Raw genomic sequence first — 26,801 nt, forward strand, 5'->3', positions numbered from 1 at the left:
ATAAGATGTGCGTATGTTAAGCACCTTTGCTTAGGAGGCTTCCAGTGGGCACTGTAGTTAGATCCCTGAACCATGTTAACTGGCTCCCTCTGATGTGGGAGAGCAGCAACTCTACAATAAGCCAATCCTGAATAACCAAACTCCTGATACGATCCGCTGTCACGTACCACAGGCTTGATTTGTTCCTGTGGGGCCATCACCTGCAGGAGGAGGCTTGGTGTTCTGATGCTTTGTGGGCTGGGTGGCAGTCAAAGGCAGACGCCATGGTGTCCAATTCCTTAGATGTGGCACTCTCATTTCAATTTTATGATCAAATATACAAGATTTAAATCTATTGACGGATATGCCATGTATGATATACTGGCATAAAACTGTCATTGTAATAACTTTATTTTCACTCTCACTGTGTTTATAGGAAGGTATTAAAATTTTAAACAGGGACAAAAATGACATGAGCAAAAGATTTACAGACAGTGCCATGTCATCTTAAAGTGTTATTGAGAGCAAGCGAGCAAACACTTGTTTTTAAGGAGTAATTTGGAGTTGAAATATATTTGCTAAATATAAAATCTCCACTGTGTTCTCTCCTGCCTTCAGGTGTCTGTCTAAGTGGGTCGTCATTACAACGGACTCATTTTAAATGAAACAGATATGATCTCCTGGTAAATGGACTGACTTTTTCAAGTCTTATTGACCACTTAAAGTGCATTACAGCAGAGGACTGAATCACTGACCCTCCAATTAGCGGAAGACCTCCTGAGCCACTGTTATTATAATTAATGTAATTATAACAAATTACAGAAATAGTGCTAAGCGATGATGACCACAAGGAACAACCAAAAGGGACAGAAAAAGCTGCAGTGGCATCAGTGCTGGGAGGAGAAGTAAAGTGCTTCAATCAGAAAAGTAACAGATGCCTCATCAGAAAGTTGGGGCTGTGCTGCTCAGAGCAACATCTGACCTGCTGATAGACTGCTGCTGCTATAAATGCTGTGTGCTGCTAAATGAACTGGTCCAGGCATAGCAGTTCACTGCACTGTGGTCCCACTGTGAATTCCAGATGACAGCACTAATGGATGATCCCGGGGTGCAATCATCTCTATCCCTGCTGCCCTGTTCAGCAGATGGGCTGTAATTCCAATTCAGACCTCTGAGGCTGAGAGCTCCTTAATTCAGACATGCAAAAGTCATTAAACTTCTTACATATATACTCCTGCTGGAGACCTATGATTATATAATTTCAATTGATGTAAGGAAAAAGAGCCGTCCTCCAAATACTTTCCTACAATTACATTTGACAGTTGGTCTGGAGGATTAAACCTAAGATCATGTTTGCCTCCATCTGTGTATCTATACTACTGTATGAGTATGTTCGTTTACAGTCGCTGGAACAACCGTGTTAACACAATTAACCGCAACATCACAGAATAGCCCAGCAGCACATAACCACTAGCAAGATCCCAGCATGCCTGGCACATTTTTTTCTTTTTCTTTTTTTGCATGACTCAGATCCCAAAACATATTATTTTAGGCATATAGACCTCAAGTGTGTAACTTAACTCAGATACACAGAATACTGGCAGAGAAATGTCATGTTTCTGCTTAATGTCAAGCTGCTCTACCCATTCGGCCAACATTTTCTCTCCAGCTTCTCAAATATACCGTTAGGTAACAGTTACCAAAGTTAAATGAGTTCAGGTTCACTGATGGAGCTAAGTTCAGGCCTCTGAAACAGCAGTGTTTCAAAAAGAGCAGGCGTAAACTTCAGACTCAGTCTCACCGCTGCTGTTTTTTATTTTTATATTTGCTTTGATATGAAGCATTTAACCTTGCTAGCTTAGCTTACGTAACCTTAATGCATGATCACTAGCAATTTTGGGAAAGAGAATTTAATGGATTCAAGTTCTACCATTTTTTAGGAGGATTAATTACATTGTATGATACCTTAATTCAAATAATAATTAAAGCGAGTTGATTAACACGCCGCTGCAGCACACCCCATGACCCTGACCCACATCCCAAACCAGCTGTTGAATGCCTATAAAATATAAGGATGTTTAAATGTAAGAGAAAGTAAAGAGGGAGATGATACTTCAATTTAAACCACAAACATGTTTTCACACTTCGTGCACAACATCTGATCCAGTCTTTGTTGAGAAGTTGACTTCGGCAATGAGCTAGTGCAAGATGAGCTGGCCTGAACGTGTTCAGGGATTTAAGCTCTAAATGCACAGATAACAAGTGGTGTACTTCCACCTGTGATTGACCTGCGCGAGTGTCTTACTGTTCAAGCATCCAGCCACAGGGGAGCTTGGCTGCAGCAGAGCCTGAACCCTCTGGGGAGCAGGGTAACAGAATCGCAGGCTTATACAGATATCTACACAAAGGACAAGCTGGCGCTGGCAGGTGGCCCCAGCATAGATAAGTGTGTTTTCTGTTTTGGGGGAAAGGAGGCGGGGGTGTGAGTGAAGGAAAGACTGCTCACTTACTGGCCTGTTTCCTTCTGAGAGTGATGATGCCTCCCGTGGGCGTAACACGCAAGGAGGTGGGACTCTTGAGTGTACTGTAGACATGCTTATGTCTGCGTTAATGCATGAGAGCCTTCCCCCACCCCCAGCAGTCTGAACACACAGTCAGAAGCCATAAACTCGCTCCTTTCTTATCCTTTTTGAAAAGTTCAAGTTTACAGCTGTTTCATTTAAAACTTAGAAGAAAATGCATTAGCTAAAGCAGCATCTTTGTCACCTACACAGAATCTAACAGCAGGCAGTTTTTCATTTAAAATACTTTTTAAATGATTTTTGAAATCCTCAGATCAAATTAGCTGGCATCTTATTTTTCAAACATTTCTTTAAGTAATCATAATAAAGGAATCAATTTGATGCACAAGCTAAGATAACCCCTTTTTATTCCTTCTACTGAAACTGCTTAGGTTTCTGTGAGGCACACTGTATCATGCATGGAACGGCACTTATAGTGCTTTTCTACTCTGAGTACTCAAAGTGCTTTCTTACTACAATTTTTAACTTTCCCCCCTATACCTAAGCCCTAATTGCACACATCCAACCACTGACCTTTGTCTGTTGAACAACCAACTCTACCTCCAGAACCAGCCAAAGTACCTGAAACGATGCACAGTGAGTATACGGCACATGTTGGTCTTTGTCAACCCTCTTCTTTTGTTATTGAGAATTGGTACCACAAAACCTACAGTATTAGCCGTCAAAGTTGTTAGCACTTTTTACTGTTTTTTGTTTATTATGTGCGAATGAGACAGAGTACCGGGCTGTGGTCGACTCCTTTGTCACGTGGTGTGAGCAGAATCATCTGCAGCTCAACGTGGCAAAGACCAAGGAACTGATCGTGGACTTCAGGAAGACCAGGAAACACTTGACCCCTGTTTCAATCCAGGGGGTCAGTGTTGACATTGTGGAGGACTATAAATACCTTGGAGTACACATTGACAATAAACTGGACTGGGCTAAAAACACCACAGCACTTTACAGGAAGGGCCAGAGTCGTCTCTATTTTTTGAGGCGACTGAGGTCCTTCAACATCTGCCAGAAAATGCTGAGGATTTTCTATGAGTCTGTGGTGGCCAGTGCGATCCTCTATGCTGTTGCATGCTGGGGGAGCAGGCTGAGGGTCGCAGATGCCAACAGACTTAATAAACTGATCCGTAAGGCCAGCAATGTTGTGGGGATGGAGCTGGACTCCCTCAAGGTGGTGTCGGAGAGGCGGATGCTGTCCAAGATAAAGACAATGTTGGATAACACCTCCCACCCACTCCATGACATGTTGGTCAGTCACAGGAGCTCGTTCAGTGAGAGACTGAGATTACCGAAAAGCACCACTGAACGACACAGGAAATCATTCCTGCCTGTGGCCATCTCCCTGTACAACGCATCCACTTAACACACTGTTTGCTGCTACAACTACACATGTTTCTTTTCCAAATATTTATTTATAAGTGACTTATGTATGTATGTATGTATATATATGTATATATTGTACTATTCTTAGTTAGCGTATTGTCTGTCTTGTCTTAATGTTGGTTTAAAATGGAGCACTGTAACAAAAAATAATTTCCCCCAGGGATCAATAAAGTATTCTGATTCTGATTCTGATTCTGAATCTCCTCAAGCTCACTAATGGAAATGAAAACCATTGAAAATGCTCAAATATGTATTTGAGAATTACATACATACAGTAGGCTGTAACTAAGCTTGGTATATCGAAACAGATAAAAGTTAACGATACAGCTGCTAACACGCACTTACCTAAGATACATCAAATATTTAGAGGGCTAATATAGAGACGTATTTGCATGTAACACACATGCTGTTACCTTCAGAATGAACAAAGTCCCGTACTTATAAAATGGGGCTTTCCTACATGCATTTAAAAGGGTGTGTTTTGACTCAAACCATCATCTTATCCTAAAACTAACAAAACGGAAAGCAACATTTATGCCCATTTCGCTCCGTGGAGTTAAAAAATTGAAATGATTAAAACTAGTTGTGATAAAATAAATACGATGGACTTTGTTTCATTGAGTCTCATCTTACTGTATTACTCAAAGAAGAATACCAAATGTGAAAAATAACAGACCCACAGGACCAGAGCTTTGCTTTTTCCTGCTTAGCAACTCTACCGGCAGATCAACTGTTTGATTGTACCCCTTCAGTCTATTTCTCAATCATTCCACCCGTCCCACTATTTAAACACACTCATCTCTCACTGGAGCAGGCTCTGACAGCAGAATTTGCTTTTTTTGCAGTGAGGTGACTTGCAAGATACACAAATAACACAGAGGTGCATTTATGGTATTTGTATAATCCATGAAGTGAAAATTAGGGACTATTTAGATGAAAGGCAATTAGACAATTACAGCTAATGAGGCCAATCCTTTTCTTTCACCCCAAAGAGTCCACAGACTAATTATCAAATTAAAGAATGCTTCTTTTCTCCCTCTGACCCTGCGCTGTCGTAAAGGGAGGGTGCTTTGGGAAAGGCAAACATTGGTCTACTCTGTGGAGGCCGAGGCCGGAGAACAGGCAGGCAGCATTTAGAAAGTGATGGGCGTATTAATCACTGCTTAAGCTGAGACAGCTTTATGGTCTGCCGGGCAGGCGGACACACACAAGTGTAGAAACATGAACAGACACTCTGCTACTCGGTCCGTTATACATCATGCAGGACTGTGCTAAGAGGGCCAACAGCCAAACAGGAAACATGGTTGTAGCCACAGGAAGTAGAGCAGCTCATATGACTAGCAGACCCCGCTGGTGAAACTTCCTACTCTAAGGAGCTCAAAGAACTCCACCTGACATGCACCAAGACCTTCCAACATGTTTGTTCATCCACAGCGTGAAGCTAAACAATCACTATGATACAACAGTAGATGGAACAAAATGTGATAAGAAACAATTGCGGGAGTTTCCTCCAGTCAAGATTCATTTGCTTTCCTCTGCAACCGAGCATCTGTTGGATTCTTATTCTGACTAATCAAACAGCGTCTGTTTTCTCTCTCAGTACTTGGAAAGCTGATCAGCTTCGATGGGATACCAGGGAAAATGTTTCCCAGTGTCCCCCTTAACATGTCTGTTGCCAAGTGGTTCAGTTCCTTTATGGTACAAAGGGTTTAGCTCCAAAACGGCTCTCCAAAAAATTTCACAGTCTGTTAATATCATCCCTCAATTAGCTCTAATTTAAGTCAGACCATACATTATCCCCTCTTCCTCCCCTTCACCACCAGCCCCCGGACTGGCGTCTCTTTTTTTGCTGGCTTGAACTACAGCTGCACCTACCGGCAACCGAGAGTCACAATCAGAGTTCGGCTCAGCTCCTTGTCATTCAGCTCAATCTAAGATGATGATGATGTTAAGCTGGATGTTAGCAGCATAAATATATACCATTTCGTTTTGCAAGTAATTCTCCCTTTAGTGCAATGATACAAGAATAAATCCACGCAAAGCACGACCCCTTTCACACAAAAAAGACCAAGCGTTACACAGGTATCAAATTTCTCCCAACACAGCTCACGGGAATCAGTTTAACTGCTACTTTTCCTTCGTTTTCCCGCTTCCCACTTCAAATTCTTCATCAGACGTGAAGTCATTTTCTGCTACCCCTGTTTTACTTTCTCGTGCAATGTTAGGGTCAGGGGTCAAAGGTTCTTTTCACATCGCCGTGCCTGCCCAGAGCAACCCGGCAGGTGCAGGCTGTAACAGCCACCTGTCTCCAAGGAGAGACTTCTGCTAGAAAAGCCAAAAATGCTCCCAGTTGCCCCGTGCTCAGCGCCAGTGACTGTCCCAAAAGCGCTTCTCGTCATCGCGTCTTTGCGCAGTGGTAACAGCAGCCAGAGGGGTTGATGAGAGTTCACAGCCCCTCCTCAGTGACAGTAACTCCTCCTGTCACCTGCTTTCATATGGCAGGGGTGTCAGTGTATGGTGAGAGACTCCAGCTGACACTTTTGACACGGCTGGACTTGATGAGGACTGATGGGAGGCTGTCAGCAGAGTGACACATTAAGCAGCTTTGTCACAGATCAGCCGGTGAGTTTTATGCAAAGCCAGGCCTTGTGCTTACTTGGAGATGACCTTCCGAAGTTCACTAGAAGTCTTGCAGATGTGGCGCTGGGTCGAGTTTAATTTTTCAACGATGCCACGCAGAGATCGTCAAACACGCACGCACACACGCACCTTTGGACACACACACACACGCTCTTCCTTTAAATTCACCCGAGGAAGTTCAAGTGCAGAAGAAAGCATATGATTTTTAAGTACTAGGTAGTCATTAAAGTTTAGACTCAGAAAGCCAACTCTGCCTTACACGTCCCTCTTGTGAATATTAAAGACGTAAAAACACTGAATGTGAAGTTAAGTTTGTTAAGGTAAACAGAAAAAAATTATGCGGTTTGCATGAGAAGAAGCTTTGGGTATAAGCTCTGTGGCTTTGCTAAGTGTGTGGGAGCTGGGATGATGGGAAATCTTTAAGGAACCAGCACGAGGAAAAAAAAGAACGAGAAGGCTGGAGTTTACCTCTGTGGGTTTTATTTTTATTTTCTGTATTTTGTCTGAAAAAAATAAACTCAGTGACTATATTTTATATTCAACTAAAGTCAGTAAAAAAAAGATGCGCTTCAGAAACAATTTGACACAGCAACTTTTTAAAAATTAGACCTCAAATTAAAGCAGAATTTCTCAATTTATACGTGTATTTCCTGTGGCAATATAACCAGGAAACTCATCTAATAAATCTAAAAATAAATTTGCAAATCAAATCTTAATTTGTCAAATACTAAAGTAACTGTTTACTTCCAGCCGCGACATATTTATAACAGTTTCATACCTTCATTCATCAAACGCAGATGTTAACTTTTTAAACACAGGCCTCCTCAGTTCCACGCTAGACCTTTTAACATCATAATTCTTGAGAGTCACTCCATTTAAACTAGAAATGTGGGGGCTCCATGTTGTAGCTCCTTAAAACAGTCATATATTCCCATCAAGACTAACATAGACTCATTTGCTCATTTGTCTGAATTGTAAGAATAATTTGTGTGAATGTGCTTTTATACCTCCCCAGTGATCCATAAATCACAAAGGGCTCTTTGTGGCCCACCAACATATATATATTTTCCCTTTTGTTTAGACACTATAATCTTGATTCATAGTGTGACAAATCTACTTGCAGAATTTGTCACGGAGTCACTTTAGATATATGTTTTGACATAAATTTCCTTTTAGCCAGAGCCACCACCATTCCACTTTGATGACTTTGGTGATGACCTGAGCCGCACAGACAGGTCTGACGCTCATCCGTCCGGCGTGCTCTCCAGAAACACAAAGAAATCATGAAAAAAAGGAAACTTCTTGTTCAGCTTTATTTGCAGTTGGTGTCAGAGAGCAGTAAGGAAGTTGCGCACCTTCCTCCAGGTGAAGGAACAAGTAAAATATTGTGTTACCTACATGCTAGCTAAACCAGCTTCAACAAAACACACCTTATAGTGTATGTATAATATACGGCTCTATTATCACTGGGTTGTTTTTTGTTTTGCTTCTAACCGCAACTGTATTCAGAAGAAGTTACCAAATTCAGACATTTTCAGTCATGTAGTTTCCTTTTATTGTACGCGTGGTGGATATTCTCGTGTTATGCTGAAACAACTGCAATTCTTTTGTTGAGAATGCATCGATCGGAGCAGCTTTAACGACTGTTTAATCACCCAACTCTAGAAAGATGCAGCATTTGCAGATGTGTGCGTTAATTCCTTTTAGCCAGTCCTCTTTGTGGTTTGTTTGAAGCCCCTGCCTCGTGCCATAAATCAGCCTAAACATTTTGCAGAAAATTAACATCTTTGCAGAGCTGTTACTGTCTACTGTAATATTACCTACATTTACTCATGAATTATATTTTGAGTTCAGACGACCACACATCAGGACTTTACTTATGCATATAACTGAAAAAAGCATCTTTTTTCTTTGCATATTATGCTTAACTTGACTTTAGCAACATCTAACAAAGCTGATAATACCCTATCCTTGCTGATGAGTCACTGACTCGTGCCTGTATTAGGCACTTGGGGAAGACACTGGATTTACTTCTTCTCCAGTGCAGGCGAGTTGGAAACTATCATCTTCTGTGTGGAGTCGTCTGTGTGTGCATGAGACTTAAAGACAGAAAAGTATTTCGCTTTAGCAGCAGGAGTGGGAAAACAATTGTCCCTGACTGATTTTCCCCTAACCCCATAATGAAGCCCATGTGTACGACTGGCCTTTCAACAAGCTGCAAATCTGTGCGCGGCCCACTCTCCACTTGATTAAAGCAACAGCCACTCACCTGCTCCTCATTAGCCTGGACCAGGAACAGACCCAGCTAAATAAGTTAGCACCTGTATGTTCCAGTTCGGCATGCCTTCTACATATATGTAATATGTGTGTGTTTTAAGCTGACAGCCTTATAAATGATGGGATGGATTTAGCCGCCGTGATGCTGCTGCTGCTGCTGTGTGTGAGAGGGCGAGGAAGAGAGATGGATGTGTGGAGGCAAAAGGGGGCTATGTGCGGAGAAGTAGCAGGGACATGTTCTGTGTTTTGGGTCTGTTGAGATAGATGAGGGACTGGGCTTGGAAACACTCATTAGCCATAATCATTGTCCCTGAAGGGGAGCAGATGGTGGCAGGCACAAAAGAAAATAAAAATTTGTTTTCTATAGAATTATACGTATATGAATGAATGAATGCAAGAAAAACACACACAAAATGACCCAAAGATAAAGAACACAGCCATCAACAATAGTAGGTCATTCCAAAAGTGTGTATGTGTGGGTAAACAAAACACAGTTCATATCCCGGTGTAGATGTATGTTGCGGTAAATGTGCTCAGACATGCTGGTCATTACAGAACAACCCTAAAGGGCATTGTGTGGGATGGGATCATCAGAGTGCTGTTGTGTTTCTGTCTGGTTCCTGGTAACCAGTGACTCCGATGACCTCTGCCTGCTCTGAATGGAAGCATATTAACACTCCAGGCTCTCAGCAACATTTAACCAATTTGGTAAATTATCTGTGAGGCCACTTTTATAGGACTTTCTTATTATTCAGAAGGCGGGGGAGTAGAGAGAGAGAAAGACAGAGGGACTTCATGAAGGGATATGGGCACGCAAAGTCTGCTCTCATTTACATACATTACCAGTCGTCTTCTTTCCCAGAGTCCCATAGAGGAAGCACCTGTTAGCCTCTCGCGGTCTTCCCCCTCAACCCCTCTCTCGTGGTTCTTTCATCCCTCCATCGCTGTAGCTCCTCAGCCTCGACCTCCTAGAATCACCCCACAAGCAGGTGTTCTCAGTCAAAATTTTCCTCACAGCCTGCGTAGAGAAAAATGCAATGAGAGGAAAGTGACCAGGAGACCAACATGGCCCTTGCATAGGAAGGGGAAGACTTAGAAGCCTCGGCCCCTCCAGTGGGGTAACACTGAATCCAGGTGTTTGATACTATCACTTCTTATTTACCTCATGCGGACATACAGTTGTTCCCTGGGCTTCGACTCAAAACAAATTGCTGGAGTGGAGAGTTTGTAAAAGAGCTGTCTGTTCTGTCGGCAGAGGGGTTAAAGTTAATTTGATCGGGCATGTGTACTCTGGGCGAGGAGCAGAGAACATCTGCATTCAGTGGCATGGCCCCATTTGTTGCAATTTTGGGTCTCATTTCCATTTGCAAGAGAGATAACTGCTCGCATATGGAAGCAATAGATAGAAGAGGTCAATGCAATTTCTTTCACTTGGGGGGCTGATGCAGGGGGAAATACCCTCGTGCAGTAATCTCAGTTGGCATAGGAAGAAACAAAAATCTGGGGTTTGGGGAAAGGAATTCCTTTCAGTGCAGTGACTCCTTGATTCCTTTACCAGGCAGTAAGTATCCCACACCACTTCCAAACACTCCAATCACTCCTATTATTGCTGATGGGATCTGGGGACATGATGTTGTAGGTCCCATCCATGTTCACGCGCTTCCTAGTAATGGCATCTCAAATCATATGTAGTGATAATGAATTAAAAATACCCTCATATTAGAGATGAACTGATTTGCAAAATTCATTTCTGATTCCAGTTTCTGGCATTTTTCCAAGTGTGTCCTGCTGATAGTGATTTTAATTCTAAAAACTATAGCTAACAGCATATGTAAGTAAAAATCTACTTTTATTCATTGCAAAATATATTTTTGTCATGAAAAAGAAATGATCATAGACTTTACAATTTCTCCTAAGCTCCAAGAACTCTTTTTTATTGGGAAGAAACAATTAACTCAAAATGACTTCCTGCACGCGCACCTTTAGCTACTATATTTTACCATATCAAACAAGTGCAGATTCAGTAGATTTATGTAACATAACAAATACAATCAGTTACTTACATAATTTTCTAGTATGTTTATAACTTTAACTGTCAACAAACCTTTTCTGTTTTTTCACTCATCACTGTAATTTTCCTCATAACTGCTTTCATTCTTTGCTGCTAACTGCTAGCTTTAGCTTTAGCTACTTTACGTTTGTTAGCTTCTTTAAAATATCCATGGTCAGCTGGGAGATGTTTTTTTCGGTTTGCTGTTATGAACATTTTCGTGGTGGTCCACTTGAGGTTTACTCTGGTGAACTTTGGGTCTTCACTCACAGTATAGATCTTCTACGCTGATGGCATGTTAGCATGTGGCTATGAGTCAGCATCACTTTGCATAAATGTTGCATGTTCACGAAATTAATGGGGCCGGCCGGTCACTGATCAGCCGATTCCAGTTCCAGGCCAATTGATCAGCGCATCTCTACCTAATATACTGCTCTAATATCTCTTTCTGAGGATACCAGCTTTAATCACATGGTAGCCATGCACTTTATCGTGCTTTATTGCCTAAAATGTCTTAAAATAAACTCATGCTGTATTATCTAGCTCTTTAAAATCATGATTTAGAAAATACATTTATTAGAAAACTGTTTACTGTAGTCATACAGTATATTAACTAAGAACTTTGGTCATTTTTGCAAAAAACAATCTTTTGTAACCCCAAAAGTTCCCCTTTACTGGCTCAAACAAAATAAAAATAAAAACATAACAAAAGGTTATGTAACCATCATTCTCATACATGCGCAAACAAAAACCCATCCATCCACGCTGACGTCTGCCCTGATTAGACTCTAAAATAATAGCTTCTGAAAAGCTTTAGCCGCTTGAACGTAAACATATGTTGTTTTAATGGCACTTGCTGAAATGACTGATGCTGCCATTATTCTTTTGAGGACAGTTTCTGACTTGTGATATGCAATGTCATAACTGGTTTGCTGTGGTTGTAGCAAAGTACAATTTCCAGCAACAGGACTGTCATTTGTAATCGATGTTTTCAGTTCTCTTTCCTTTTTGGCGATGTTAAGTGAAAGCATAGCGGACGCACTAAGAGGCGATTTTTATTTCTTTTCTCAAAAGCAAACCACTGTACTGGTCAGTCGTATTGATTAAAGATGCAAGTTGAAAAACATATCAAATGCCGCTACAACATCATAAAAACCTCTCAGTAGGCATCTTAAGACTGTCTGTTACTCACTGGAGCTTTTCCCCTGAAAAACTGCCTAACTAATGGAAAACTCTGGGCACAAATTCCAGACATCATTATGTTACAGACGATAACTTCACAACATGTCGCACAATAATCAAAACAAGGGCCAATTTAATCTCCATATACTGGATGATTCCAATCTTCCCTTTCATAGTAGACAGTCTAAACTCAATATACTCAATCCATGCAGCTCTGCAAACCCCTAATAAGGCAAGTTTAAACCCCGAGCTTGCAACTGGCATGAAGTCACCAGAGAGCAATTACGCTTTAGCTTGAAAGTTAGCAAAGGACCAGAGGAATGTCTTTTTCCCCCTGTAATGCCAGGACTTTGGAGACTAATCTAATTGAGAGTCTTTTTTGTGTGTGATTATTTATGATTAGAAAGTGTTAGTGGAAAATCTGGAGGAGATATCTGGAAATGGGGAGTGTTTGATGCAGATCAGTGTCGTGCTGCTCTTCCTGATTAATTATGTCCGGAACATCTAATGGCTGCCTCCGCTACGGACGGGTTGCTTTTCACAAGACAAAAGCCCCCAAACTTTTTAAGGATTCTTTGAACTCAAAATGGGTTTTTTTTTCTTTTTCTTTTCTTTTCTGTTTTTTTTTTTTTTTAATTATTATTATTTTTTTAGCCAGAGCTGAGTGAAAGTAATTCCTGGATGGAAATTTGGAGCTCTACATGTCTGGTTCAGACAAACTGATTTATGTCAACAAAAAAAAAGAAAGAAAGAAAGTATTTCTTTGGCAGCTGCCCTGTTTTCTATTAGCGATCCACTGAATATTATCAGTGCATTCTTTTGTTTCACATATGCTCTTGGTGTGCAGTGTATCTGTGGCCCTCCATGTGACTCAGTGTCCTGTCTCCTTACCAGTGCCCCCTGAAGCCCTCATTTCCTGTTGGAAGTTGGCTGAATTGGATAAAGGACATGGCTAGGGGCCTCTTGGGGCCTGGATTAGGGCCTGCAAGAGCACACAGAGCCAGTCTGGACATATCTCCATCCATCAAAAATCAAACCGACTCAAGGACCTATTCAATCCCAGCAGTAGAGAGGAATAATTCCCCAGCAGCTGAAGCAGATGCTTTTCATTTTCCTTCAAGGAACATGAGAGGTGCCGTTCAACCAAAGGTACGGTTAAGGTAATGTTTTCAGCTATAAGAACATTTTCACCTAAAGCAGCGGAACAATGGCTCTCCTCCATCGTGTTTTAGGAAGTGCGGGTTAGAATCTCGGGGTAGGACTATGCCCAAGAGCTGACACAGAGACGACTGTGTGTGTTGGGAGAGGGCTCATTAAGAGGACCGATGTGTGTTTAACAGATACCGAGGGCTCTCTTTCTTCCAATAACAACTCATTAATGAAGGTTTGTGTGTGTAAGGGAATTAGGGTGGCTGTAGTCATGAATCATGAGACACATCAGTCTTTTATTATTGATCAGATCTCAAACACAGGCAAACATAGCAGCAGTATGAGAAGCAGCTGTCCATACATATAGTGCATATACATATATATATGGTACAGAAAGTAGCTTGGGGGAATATTTTAAGCAAGTTAGTTACAGTGTGAGTGTTTATACCAACAGATCAATAAAATAAAGCACACAGTGGTTATTATAGAGATTTAATATCACCATCATTATAGTTCAATAGCAGCATAATGAATCCAAGAAACACTGTTATTAATATTATCCTGTCCTGAGTGATGGTCAGTTTACTTACTATATTAACAACAGGATAAAGCAATACATAACAGTAAGAGGAAAAAATGTTTCATAATATACAAACCCAAGCAAGAACAATTTCCCTAAATCATATTGGCGGCTAATTTTATACTTCATAAATAAACACCACAAGTAAAAAGTGCACATGTTCTGATTTCATTTTAAATAAAAGAGAACATTTTTAAATACCACCCATATGAACTAAAACGAAAAAACATTTCAATGCAACTGCTTGTTTACAACCCAAACACTGAAGTCTCATGCCACGCACGATCCCGCATTTCAGCCCTACCGCAGCATTCTGGGCGTGGGACGGGGGAGTGTTAGATAAACTGAGCGGTGGAGAACAAAAATAAGAGAGGAGCGAGAGGAAGAGGAGCTGAGAGTAATCAGTTATCACTGCTGTGATTTATGGCCCGTTTTCCCATTAAGCGTGTTAGCTGTACAATGACAACAGCCCAGTTTATTGCAAAATACCTGCCTGCTTACAATAAAGAAGTGTTCCATTTTTTCCACTTCAAAGAATTTGGTCTGCTGCAGGGAAGGAAATGCAATTATAGAACAATAATAACATCGAAATGTAAAAAAGGGGGACGAATGTGGGTTGTTGTGAGGGGGGGAAGGGGTGGTTAATGGGCACGCAGCTTGGTATTCCTGTCTGTGGGATTCGGTGCCCAGTCGATTACAGAGCTGTCCAACTCATCTCGGAGCTTTCTGTGTGTTATTGCCTATCAAAAAGTGCTCACAGTCTCTCTTTTTTATGAAGTTCTTTAGAAAGCCTTGGACTGAAAAAAAAAGTGGTTTAACGGCTTGCTAAGTCGAGGCATGGACCCGCAAGATTCCACTACTTCTCTGAGAATGCAAATGGGAAACACATGTGCTTTGATGGCATCAATTCTTTTTTTTATTATTAGTTTGTTTTGAATTAGTCTTGTGATTGCTGGATCCTGGGAGGCTTTCACTATCCATTAAAATGTTGATTTGACAGAATAGACCACATTTTGGAGAGGTGCCTTCGAAAACTTTTAAAGGGTAGCATTGTTAATGATCATACTGAACTAATGCGAACATTGAAGGCGGCATAATTATGTAAATTTAGTGTAACTTAAATAATGTCGCAACCTTAGTACCCATTTCTGATGTTAATATATGCCAGGGTTTCTGAACAAAACTGAGTTAAATGCTATAATTTAGTAAAACTGACTAAATTATTTAATTTTTCTTTGTGACTCTAATGCTTAGAGATCTTACAGGTGGAATTTATATAAATCAACCGGAGTTGGACACCTTTTGATAAGCCGGGCAGATTGTGGGAATGTTTGAGCTAATGTGCACTAAAGCAGGTAGCCATTCAAAGTGGCAGCATGGTCACAACCAATAAGCCAATGGTGATTGGGCCTCTTCAGGCTGGATTTATTTTAATTCACTAATCCTGTAATGGCGAAGCTGTGTATCCCTGACTGTGGGGCTCCTTAAAGGATTGACAGAGCCGAGCAATAGCCAGCCTTTCTCACTGCTTCAACAGAAAACTCACAGAGCCACTAAATGGTATTTGACTCCTTAAGCTCCTAAAGGACTAAGGTTAGGGCTGACAGGGGTGCAGGGATTGAGGAAGGATGCGGGGCTATTTCTCGGTGTGTTGATGGTAGTGGTGGTGTCGAGGCCAGGAGGAGGGAGTGGTGTGGCAGGGACAGAACAGACGAAACATTCACCCAAAAAGTGCATCGCCTGGACTAATGGGGAAATTATTTATGAACTATTTGCAGTGCACCTGAAAATACCTCCAGTGAAATTATGTTTGGCAACCTGAACTGCTTTGAAGTCAATGGAGTGGCAATAAAAATTAGGCCTTCATTAGAGAGCTGGGCCTTTCAAACTGAATTGGCCCAGTCTCGGCGGGTCAGGGGCATTTAGACAGTGCCTTGCTTCCTTTAGCTCTGGCAGCCACAGACACATGGAAGCAATTTGGCCGATTCTCTGCTGTTTTTATGATTTTCCCCTTTAATTTTTTTTCTCACCGCACTGCGTTCCTTTTATGTTGCATTTAGGAAATTAACACTAACCGATAAATTACTTTGTAAATAAAAAAAAAAAAGGTAGAGCTTAAGAATGTTGAAATCACGGGTAGCCCAAGGGCCGCTATTCTCCCAGCAACAAAGAAATCCTTGATAACTGTTTAGATATATCATCTAACAGCCAGCCTTTATTTTATCAAGTGTATATAATTTTTCAGTTGAAATAAATGCAAGGCATTCATCTCCCTTGTGTGCAGTGCTTGTGCTGCGTGGCCACTCGGAAAATAGCGCACTTAAGAAAAAAACAAATGACTCGAAGGAATTCGAGGGTCATTTTCAAACTGCTTTATGCTTTGGTCAAGTACAGATCTCATTCACAAAAATGAAGGCAGTCGGTTGAAGTGAAATTGTGTAATCTTCAGAAAACCAGACGCGCTAAAGTCCAGAGGACTGTAATCTTCAGAGATGTGAGCTAATTACTTAATCGCTTACATTTGTAAATCTTATTATTGTAAAAGAAATTGCTGTAGTGATTAAATTACTGATATTTATCTCCTAATAGCGCTGATTAGGAGGTGATGCTAATCTGTCATTCTGAGAGGCCGATATTAACGGCATCAATCTAACAAAACAATAAACACTTAATATGAAAGAGAGGTTTTGTGCACTAGGGGGACCAGATGGCCCGGCTGCTTTAGTCTGGAATGTGCAATTCACTGGCTTGCTTAGCTACACCGCTAATGATGGGAACCACAAACTGTTGACTTATTTAATTGAGTTGTTTTGCCCCATTAACCTGTTGTCTGACACAGCGGACACATGATTTGGGAATAAGAAGGCTTTTTCTTTAATGCTAAGCAAAAAATCTCTCAGACTTCTTTTCCTATGTGCAAGTTTTTGAGTTTATTTTTATTTTTTTTCATTTTGCCTCAAAGATCTAATTTGTTATGTTGAAAAAACCTTGGCGGTTTATCATAACATAATTGATGTGCAATAGAAACACATATTTCATAACTTAAATGCTATTGCAATGACCCGAACAGATGAACGGCATTAATGCTTTTCCTAAACACACCACTTTCTCTTTTTTTTGTTGTCTCTGCCCTGATTTTGCCTTATTTTGCGCACCACTTCTAAACGCTTTGAAAAATCCCACACTGTGGTAGTGTGTGAAGTAATTCTCCAGTGCTTGCTCTAATGCTACAGAAGTAGCCATAAATTATGCATCAGGAATATGTATATGTATTGACTTTAATAAGTGCTATTTCCTGCATCCCAGCTTTTGTACCTGCTGAAGAATCACTGGGGTGCTTCCTAACACTAGACACGCATGCTTGTTCTCTCACTCACGCGCTCCTCTACCGGCTTTCGGCAGGGGAAAAATGAAACGAAAAAGCGCATAATTAAAACAATACCAGAGACTCCTCTTGTTTGGGGGTTCTGCTTCAGGTTTCACAGTTGCACTTGACAACGTTGGAAGAATTTGCTGGAACTGTCGGGGAGCGTTAGAGTAAATAAGTAAACTCTGTTTTGTTATATTGCGACTCCTAATAAAGTCAGCACTGACAGGAGTTCTCTTGCTCTGTCTTTACCCGAGTTCTCCTCAGGTTTTTTTTTATTCCTGCGCATCCCTGACTTGACTTTCCATCGAGTGTTAGTGCTGAATACCTGATGACACAGAAAAACAACAACGCAACTCATTTAACAAAGCACTGGCCACGCCGCGCACACTCCGACGCATTCAGAAACAAATGTTGCTCTGCTCTACTCGTCCACATTCCCAGTTTTCCGGCCCCTTCGTCCCTCTGTCCTGACCCTGAATGAGGTTTAATGCGCTGCGCATGTCATTTGTCGACTTCTCCTTCCATTCTTCAGCTAGTTGGCCTCTAGTGCTTAGAGCCTGTGAATGCTAACATGTCTTACCTTGCCCTGGGCGAGAAAGAAAGCGAGCATACCTGGTGTTTGGCCATTCTGCTCCGCTAGTCTCTCTGGAAACCTCAGACAATAACATTCATGGACTCTCCCGAACACACATACAAACACACGCGCGGCCTGACAGTGAAGCTAAGGTCTTCCTGGCACTTGTCAAAAATCGAAATAAATGCTTGTCCTTTCCGCGTGTGAGCCGGCCATGCGGTGCCCTTCACACTGAGAAGGAGGCTAAAATGGCTGTTGACACAAGTAGACAGCAAACTCTCTGCTCCGACGCGGACGCTCATTCCCTCGTGCTGTTATAACACAATTCGCCGCACAATCAACATTCCAAATACAAGTGGTAAAAAGAAAAGGAGGGGTGGCGGGTCAATCAGCAGCCTTAACTGTGAAAACCACAAAGAAGATGTCATCAAACAAAAATGCTTAGGTACACATGCTGAAAGATGGGTGCTAAACAGAGGAGGCAGGGCCCTGTTAAAATGACATCGGGGACAACCACTCAACAGCTGCATGAGAGTGCCATCTGTTATAAAAGATGGAAAATGGAGGGCAATATAAGGGAACACTGATAGAATAACAGCAACAAGGGGAAGGGAGTCATCACCAGTATAAGCATGTGCTGATTGAGCCTGGCTCTTTTTAACCAGCAGGCCTTTGGAGACCTGCTAGTTGGCAGCGGGGTCACAAGAGTACCCGTTAAGACACAGCGCTTCAAAAAGCTCCTCGTGCTTTATCGAGCAACTGCGTCTTATGTGGAATGCGTCACGCTGAGACTCACTTAGTCGTGGTGGGACCTGTTCTGATTGAGGTAACAGCTGGGATATGACATCAGCGGGCCAGAGTGTTGGCCATGTTTTCACTCACTGCAGCAATTCTGGTCTTAAAAGGTTCCATCAGTACCACTCTAGTGAGTTGCGGAGAGTTGCTTTTCATCTCTTTGGCTGTGCAATTCACCAGCTGGTCAAAGTGCCCCTCAGTGAGAGGGATGGAGACGCCAGAGTGCTGTACTCATAAGTGGCTCATTGTCTTTACGCCGCAAAGAAGGGAACAAGTGAGATATATTAAAACACATGCACGCAAGGACATATATTAATAATATATATTCATATAAGGTTACTGTAACCATCAGGAGATACATTTTTTCCATTTATGTGTGCTTTTATAACTCAAACCAAATGGCACCTATCTCTCTCACCCATGACAAAAAATGGCTTTCATGTGTGGGAGATGTTTTGGCAACACTCCCCAAACTTCAGTTTGACCTCTGCACAGGTACTTGTGAATGAATTTTCATGAGTGGTGCTGAGCTGCAGTGAGTTTTGGATTCAGCCTCCAGTCACAGTTTCCAACGGGGGCCTCTTAAAAATACTAAACTCAGCCTCCTCAAAGCACACACTGTGATTTAGCACTTGAATATTTGTAACATAAAAATCCCTTTTCGCCCTGCGTTCTGTCCAAGTATCTTTCCACTGTGTCACACCGAGGGACCAATTGAGACAGAAATCTATTTGCACGGCTCTGTGGTGTGTACAAATCTACGTCGAACAAAAAGCACACATCGCCTGGAGTGAGTAAATCACCAGGGTGGAAGAAAAGAATGGTGGAAAAAAAAAAACTGGCAAAATGCAGCTACAAAGCAGCTTATCACATTTAGCATGTGCTTATTAGGCCTCGTGCCTCTGCGCCGGCTGCTGAGAGACTGAGTTTAGCTATTTGAACTGGTTCAGACTGATGGTGAGTCTGGGGTATTCTGATGAAATGCAGTGACATAGTCAAACTCACCAGGAGGCCTGCTGTTTGGCTTTTCTCTCGGGTAAAAGGGAGACAAAAAATACACACCTCAGATAAACGCTCTATGTTATATTTGTATAACAAACTTAGCGTGTGACTTTAAGTTTACGTGAACTGTTTAGCAGACAGGACTTACATTTGTGTGATAATGCCCCCTGTTAGCCTTTACTGTACGTTAGTCACGATACGGACTAGCTTGTTCTGCACATGTACAAAAAAGACCTACATGTGTAAAAACCTGAAAAAAAAAAAAACAGGCCTGCAGCTCTTATTTGCTTCATATGTATAAAAAAAATCACACACATGTTAATTCTGTGAATCTTTTCATGTTCATTATACCACTGTGTATAGTGAACATCAAAAACGGCAGCTCGTAAACATCAAATCAGAATCAGAATACTTTATTCATCCCATTCCATTATTCCCAAATGAGGAATAATGGAATTATTGTTCCAAATTTCTCACACAGTGTGTAACGTACACGTGATTTTGCAGATCTTTTTGAGCTTCTAAACATAAAAAATACAAGGATTTTAGTTTCATTAAAAACAATTCCCTAAAAGCTATACAGATTTTGATAACTCTGGCACCCTAGGCAGTTTATATATGAAGTTTTATGCAGATTGATTAACATGTTGAGTTAAAAGTATAGACGTACATCTACTACAATCATTATAGGAAAGAAGTTAGTATAAAACATTCAGGTTAAATTAATTAATTCATTACAATTGGAAAAGGGGTGTGAAGAAATTACAAGTTTGACATTAAGTCAGGGAAACAGGCTTTTATATTCATGTCATATTTTATGAAATATACGAAAATTCTAATGTTAACGTTAGCCCTTACTTGCCTTGTCAACACCTTATATTTTGCCTGAGGAAACAGACCTGAAAAGAACAATTATGTAATGACAACACATGTTGTTCCTAGTAAGAAAAAAGCCCTGCAAACATTGACTTTGAATGTAAGTATGATTATCAGAAAATGGATCCAATGCAAAGAAATTTCGAGTTTTTACACTGTTAAAAAAAATAGTTACAAAAACTTAAAGACAATGTATTTCAATACATTTCCAAGATTCATCCAGCTGTGACTGTTATTGTTGACTAACTAACCTTAAATGTAACTATTTAACCAGGGTTTGGACTAGCAGCGGGAGAACACTAGTTTGTTACTTTTCTGCCTGAGGTTTTTGTGTTAGCATATCAGGCTACGTCCACACGTACCCGGGTATTTTTGAAAACGCAGATTTTTCTATGCGTTTGCACCTTTCGTCCACACATAAACAGCGTTTTTGGTCACTGAAAACGAAGATTTTTAAAAACTCCGGCCAGGGTGGATATTTTTGAAAACTCCGTTTTTGCATTTAGGTGTGGATGAGAAAAACGGAGAAAACGCAGCGTCAAAGGTGTGCGCATTTTTTGACATCACACTGTGCGCCACGTTATTGTTTCGGTGAAATTAATTTCTACAATACTGTTACTGTTAATTCTACTCTTTGCAGTGTTTAAATGCTTACATATACACACAGTTACTGTCCCTCCACACATACGACTTGGTTCTGCTTCTATGCCCCAGCTTTGTTTACTTTTTCCCACCGAGGCTTCTAGACTTCTGATTGGCCAACATTTCTGCACGGTTAGAAATATATCGGCACCTGTTCCTTTGGCATGTTCATAGCAGCGTTTTCCTTCATTTCTGCCTTTACGTGTGGACGGGATTATTTTTTAAAACGAAAACGGAAAATCTCCATTTTCAAAAATACCCGTGTACGTGTGGATGTAGCCTCATATCTACATTTTCAAACTATTGTTTGACTATAATTTTATCTAAGGAATGCTGAATACTTAAAATTAAGAGGACACAACTGCAAGTTAGCTTAAATGTGTATTCCCATAATATAGCAGTTAGCTCTCACCTCACAAGCAGAAGATCCCTGGTATGCTAATGTGAGGAAATACAAAGACACCAGAAGCTTTTTGTTTACTTAGCCATAATTTATGTGATTTTTTTTTAAAACATAGTTCAATTCATTTGAATTTTTACCACACAGAATCATGATAACTGTCACCTCCAGTTGCCATTAAAGCTAGAATATAGGAATTGGGTGAACGAGAATATTTGAATTCTTGTAAAGTGAACAACGACAGTCAGGTTGAGAAACCTAAGAAAAACTGAGGGGGAGGCTAGCATTACTGGCACTATTGTAATTTGATGCATTTTGTTTATATTTTAAAAAAGATATATAATTTTCAATTTCCAGTAATATTTTTAATTCTTGATAGCAAAGCACATTGACAGTGAAAATGCACAGGACCCACCATTTTCCCTAACAAATCTTGTCCTCAGTATTATTATTTTAAGCATTTATATTCACAACCTATAGATTCTTTTGACTCCCAATGTTACTGTTGAATGTGCTACACACCAGTTCTGGCCCATCAGTTTTAGTGTCAGATTCTCAAAACATGCTACCTGTCCTCTTAAGTGTAAAGGGGAATCAGCAGCATTGTGACTGTCTGGCTATCCTAAGCTTCTCTTTGTTTCCTTTCCAAAGTAGGGCTCATAGAGCGGTTGCATGTTACAAGCCCATCCTCACATCATTGCCTTGTCATACAGAATAAAGTCCTTCAATCAGAGTTACAGTGCTGTAGAAAGGTACGAGAGAGAGAGTGACAGAGAGAGCAAACCTGTCTGGGGGTAAGAAATAATTTCTGCTTTGTTTCTGGGCTTTTATATAGTTGCAACTATATTTGTTTGTGTTAACTAATGGTTTTATGTTAGTCCGAATGTTTTTACAAGACACACACAAGCAGGCATATTAATTTCCACCATATTTAAACCTAGAAGCTGCATTTTGGACTGCTGAAAAAATCTCAAAATGCCCAGTTTCTTCTCCACTTTGATCTGTGGAAAGTTTTGCAAATTCTGTGTGCTGAGAGCACCCCTCAGCCTGCCCCCCATCCTCACTCCAACCAGCCTTCATCAGCCCCCTGGTTCATTAGTCAACCTTTAGCGACCGAACAACAATTAGGCCTGTCGTTTGCTTACTGGCTTGACTCTGCCGAATACGCAGTGAGGAATAGTCCCTGACTAATGATTGGCTAAAGAGACCTGACAGCATGTTAGAGCCACAGCTGTAATTGAATACAAGCTCTAACAAGCCTTTGAACAGGAGGGAGAAATATTTCATAAGCTTGATGCAATTTGGTGGGTGCTGTAATGAAAATAATGAATGTGATTCCCTCACATCTTAAACCTAAAATTTGTGTTTTTCAGGATTTTTTTTGAGGGTGGCATCATAAAAATGATTGAGGCAGACAGTGTGGTTTTTTTGTTTTTGTTTTTTTAAAGATTTTGATGCTGTTTCGCTTTCAATGGGGGAAAAAATATTTCCTTGGCATTTTGTAGCTGTTTACATACCAATTTGTTCTGTTTTCAGAATTTATAACAAGGCTGATGTTTTGCTCTTAAAAATAGCCACTGATACGTCAAACATGTGCTGGTTGAAAAGCAGCTTATTATTTCATGTACCGTTCACATCGCAGGCTCAGTCCTCCACATGTCATTAGCTGTCGCGAGGCATGTTTTTGGGCAATGCTGTCATTTTTGATGCCACTGAGAAATTGGGCTGCTTACAGCATTTCCTGCCCAGCCAAAAGCTCAAGAGTTTTACAAGCATAGTATCTCAGCAGTTACCAAAACACGCACTAATCAGAACACACTAAAAACAAATATTTTGATTATCTAGCTATGCCCACATGATAATTATCTAAATGATTTCTGAATAATTTATCCGTGTGGTTTGCAGGGCAGAGCAAATATGCTCTCTGCACAATTTGCGAAAGTTGGATTGCAGCGAGGGGAAAGTTTTCCACACTGGTTGTGGCCAAAATTGGGACAAGAAAACGAAATTGGACATAAAAGGCTAACTTGATATCAGAGTCCGGTAATCAGGACATCCACATTAGACGAATGTCACCAAGTGAGCAATTGAAAGGCCCAAATGATGAATTGGACCAAATTGGGTAGAAAAAAAAATCGATCAAATATTAAAAGAGGGCATACCACTTTTCTCCTCTGACATCAAGGGTACACAGCAAGTAATCACACGACCGAAATGTTCATCATTGCCTCCATTTAGTGTAAGAGTAATAAAAGACATGTCAGAGCTGGGAGAAGAATCCCAGCCTGGCCTCTCATTACCCACGGGGGACAGAGAGACTTTTGGGCCTAATAAGGACACGATTTAAGTAAATCAGGTCGTTATGATAATGGCTCTGCTGATAATAAGGCAGTTTTGCTCTTGTTTGTTTTCTTATTTTGCCAGCATATTTACGTACCCTACATCGCCACTGAGGGAAAAGGGTGTATCTGATTGGTTCTTTTCTTTGATTTTAATTCTCTAAGCAGTGCGCACTTGATGTGTGCTTTGAATTCACCAGGGATAAATCAAGACTGGGTCTGCATTTTTAAACAAGGTCCTCTTTTCAGTGTATTTTATAGGATTCTCACAGTCTTTGTGTGGGGGGAAGTCTATGGAAGTAATAACCTGTGAGAATATAAGTTTTCTAAACTAGGTTAATGGGCGAAAGTTGAAGACGCTCTCTAAAAGTAAAATTGGTTTGGCATAGCAGGTGATGCGTTTGACATCTTTGTGTATTTAGTCCAATAAAGGAAAGCTGACACTACGCTGCTGCAGTGCTGGTACTATGGAAGCTATCAACTACAAATCCCTCTTTGATTCCCTTTGTCTTCCGCAAAATGTTCGGTAATGGGATTATTGTGGATATGTTCAAACTTAGGTTCAGTCGGCCGACTCGTGTGGAGCAGATTTAATTATGCAAGTCAAGAATGTGGCAGGTTGCTATGTGGCATCTAGGTAGGCTAAGACCTTGTCAATCCCTTCAAGCATACACCAGGCTCAGCACAGTGTACTCTGGAGAGACTACAAGTGAATGCTGGGGTAGAGTTGGAGTTTATTAAAAGCTACAGTATATGAATAGCAATATCAGCAAAGCATCAGATGCAGAAAGTGTTTGTTGCAGAATCTGCAAATCAGCCAAAAACTAGAAGCAGAAGAAAGACAAAGAGTGGGCAGAATACTGACAACTTCAGTAGCACAGCTCGCTGCAGTGGATTTGCAAAGTACATGTTGCAGCAAGTAGAGTATTGTATATGAAGCAGCAATTACAATATGCACAATTTTAATTCTTTTAAGACCCTAAAGATGATGGTTCCATTCAAAGAAAAAGACTTTGAGTGAGGATGCCGTTCTTCCAGATGTTTGCAAAGAGTTTCTGGCCTGGGTGCAGTTTGCACTTTATCATTACGGTCTTTTCTTTTCGTTCAGTGAACCTGAAATTAATGCTCGTGGATAGTTCAACTATTTTTCTTTTCTCCCCACATGAACTAAAAGAAAAAAAAATTATTGCGCAGATAACTGCACAACTGTAATGTAAGTCATGAAATAACAGTTTCATTGTTAATTGTAATGTAAAGTAGTTAAGCAACTGGACCATAAAAGGATTTTGGCTGTAGTACAGATAATAAAGGTCAGCCAACTGATATATTACCACTTACTGGTTTATCTTAAGATGACGTCTTAAAATAATAAAGGCAGTTTATTTGTCACATTAGGCAAAATCATCATCTCTGTTCAGCACACTGATCTATGAGTATATACAGGTGCCATTGAATCCTCCAGCAAGAATCTATGGACGAAGGGTGTTTCTATACATTATACTAATTCATATCAGAGCTGGCTTTTCTTCTGCCAGAAAAGCTGTTATGCTGTTTGACCAAAGACATTCAGTTTCTTGGTTAACGTAACTCAGTCAGCCCATTATTAAACATCAGAGCTACTTCTGATTTTTCACTTCTTGTCGTAATGTAGGCTGTACCAGCTGGGGATCAATGAATTACAGTTCATCTTTGTTCACATACAGTACAATGACTGGTAATGGTAAACAGCTCAGGGTAAAATTCGTTTTATAACGGCATTAAATCACAACATTTTCCTAAGTAACTCCCGATGCATCTTTCAGTATATATAGAATACTATTATGAAATTTTGAAGGTAAAAAATATTACACACTACTCAACCCTAATTCAATCAAAATATCCCTTAATCACATCCCAGGAAGATTAACATTTACTATAATAGCCCGATGGCTTTTAATCTAGCATTAACTTTAGGTCACAGTCCGGATTTTTCATTTTTATGTTCTTTGCTTAAAACAGCAAACAGTCTAAAATAACAAAACACTACTTTGTTCTTTCATTAATAGAAAGTTATTATTATTATTATTATGAACATATTTTGTGGTCTAGAGGGGGCTTTAGACTTCTAGTCTTTGCACAAAACATTCAGAGACATGGAAGAAGAAACAGAGAGAGACAAAGACAAAATAACATGGAGCCACTGCAGCCAATTTGCCATATACAAAGGCAGATGGGAGAGAAAACAGAATTAATTTGACAGTGAATAAGTGACAGTCATTCTCATCCTTTAGTGCTGCACTTTCTTCTCTTCTCCTATAGCATCCCAAGTCACTCTGCTCACTAATTGCACAGTGGACATCTCTGAACACATTGGGGAATTTCACCCACGATCTGGCACAGATTAACAGTCCCACTATGCTTTGTTGCTGCTTTATTTGCATGATAATTAGTTGGTGGCAGTGAGTGCTCTAATTTATTTATTATTTCACAAATATAGGTACACAGGGAGCCGGCAAGAGTGAGCTAGAGAAGGCGCGAGAGAGGAAAATAGAACAATGTGCATTAATTAAAGCGATTAAAGGACTGACTGAACTTTGCCTTGATGTGTTTATTCAATTAATAAGCAAAGTGGCAGATGACTGTTTGACTTTTATAACAATTAACTGTATCGTTTTTGTTAATTTAGGCTCATTCATCTTACACTCGTCCTCTTTAGCCATTAGAGATCAATCTTAACCCATTTCCCAGAAGAAAATTTCCTGTCTTCACTTCCAAAACAGTGTTGCTAAAAATCTATGCATGAGTCTAACACTTTAGTCTTAAAAAAGCTAATTAGTTTGAAAGATTTTCTTTGATTGATGCAGATCTTGTCTTCTAAAACGTGTTAAAAATGCAATGCTAACACTTTATATTAAAGTTCTCATTAGAAGCATTAGTTCCTGGGTAATAAAGATGTAGAAGATTATACATAAAGGGTTTTTTTAATGGTTTTTACTCATTTTATAGTAAAT

General features: G+C 40.4%; 1 long non-coding RNA gene across 3 annotated transcripts in view; it reads right to left on the minus strand.

Moving 5' to 3' along the window:
• Nucleotides 1–11,292, minus strand: part of LOC143412937 (uncharacterized) — a 74,140-nt gene extending 62,848 nt beyond the window's left edge. For 2 of the 3 annotated variants that reach the window (XR_013093450.1, XR_013093451.1), the window contains exons 1-2: nt 11,049–11,292; nt 9,691–9,870 (exon numbers count right to left, since the gene is read on the minus strand). This is a non-coding gene — a long non-coding RNA (uncharacterized LOC143412937). The remainder of the gene's footprint in view (nt 1–9,690; nt 9,871–11,048) is intronic. The other variant, XR_013093449.1, reaches the window with a different exon arrangement.
• Between the last annotated feature and the right edge of the window lie 15,509 nt (nt 11,293–26,801).

Source organism: Maylandia zebra, linkage group LG16 (assembly GCF_041146795.1).
Source record: "Maylandia zebra isolate NMK-2024a linkage group LG16, Mzebra_GT3a, whole genome shotgun sequence".
Lineage (NCBI taxonomy): Eukaryota > Metazoa > Chordata > Actinopteri > Cichliformes > Cichlidae > Maylandia > Maylandia zebra.